Here is a 1,536-nt window from a genome sequence, read left to right on the forward strand (position 1 = left end):
ATCAAAGCAATTTATGAAAAACCCACAGCCAGCATCCTATTGAATGGGGAAAAGTTGGAAGCATTTCCACTGAGATCTGGCACCAGGCAGGGATGCCCACTATCACCACTGCTATTCAACATAGTTCTGGAAGTTTTAGCCAGAGCCATCAGACAAGAAAAAGAAATTAAAGGAATACAAATTGAGAAGGAAGAAGTCAAACTATCCCTCTTTGCGGACGATATGATTCTTTACTTAGGGGATCCAAAGAACTCTACTAAGAGACTATTGGAACTCATAGAGGAGTTTGGCAAAGTGGAAGGATATAAAATCAATGCACAAAAATCAACAGCCTTTGTATATACAAGCAATGCCAAGGCTGAGAAAGAACTGCTAAGATCAATCCCATTCACAATAGCTACAAAAACAATCAAATACCTTGGAATAAACTTAACCAAGGACGTTAAAGATCTCTACAATGAGAATTACAAAATCTTAAAAGAAAGAAATAGAAGAGGATACCAAGAAATGGAAAAATCTTCAATGCTCATGGAATGGAAGAATCAACATCATCAAAATGTCCATTCTCCCAAAAGCAATTTATAGATTCAATGCAATTCCAATCAGGATACCAAAGACATTCTTCTCAGATCTAGAAAAAATGATGCTGAAATTCATATGGAGGCAAAAGAGACCTCGAATAGCTAAAGCAATCTTGTACAACAAAAACAAAGCCAGAGGCATCACAATACCAGATTTCAGGACATACTATAGGGCAGTTGTAATCAAATCAGCATGGTACTGGTAAAGAAACAGATGGATAGACCAATGGAACAGAATTAAAACACCAGAAATCAACCCAAACATCTACAGCCAACTTATATTTGATCAAGAATCTAAAACCAATTCCTGGAGCAAGGACAGTCTATTCAATAAATGGTGCTGGGAAAACTGGATTTCCACATGCAGAAGCATGAAGCAAGACCCCTACCTTACACCTTACACAAAAATCCACTCAACATGGATTAAAGACCTAAATCTATGACCTGACACCATCAAGTTATTAGAGAACATTGGAGAAACCCTTCAAGATATTGGCACAGGCAAAGAGTTTCTGGAAAAGACCCAGGAGGCACAGGCAGTCAAAGCCAAAATCAACTATTGGGATTGCATCAAGTTGAGAAGTTTCTGTACTGCAAAAGAAACAGTCAGGAGAGTGAAGAGACAACCGTCAGAATGGGAAAAAATATTTGGAAACTATGCAACAGGTAAAGGGTTAATAACCAGAATCTACAAAGAGATCAAGAAACTCCACAAAAACAAAACCAACAACCCACTTAAGAGATGGGCCAAGGACCTCAAGAGACATTTTTCAAAAGAAGAAATCCAAATGGCCAACAGGCACATGAAAAAATGTTCAAGATCACTAGCAATCAGGGAAATGCAAATCAAAACCACAATGAGGTTTCACCTCACCCCGTTTAGAATGGCTCACATACATAAATCTACCAACAACAGATGCTGGCGAGGATGTGGAGAAAAAGGTACACTACCCAC

The sequence above is a fragment of the Oryctolagus cuniculus genome, chromosome 3 (genome assembly GCF_964237555.1).
Source record: "Oryctolagus cuniculus chromosome 3, mOryCun1.1, whole genome shotgun sequence".
Lineage (NCBI taxonomy): Eukaryota > Metazoa > Chordata > Mammalia > Lagomorpha > Leporidae > Oryctolagus > Oryctolagus cuniculus.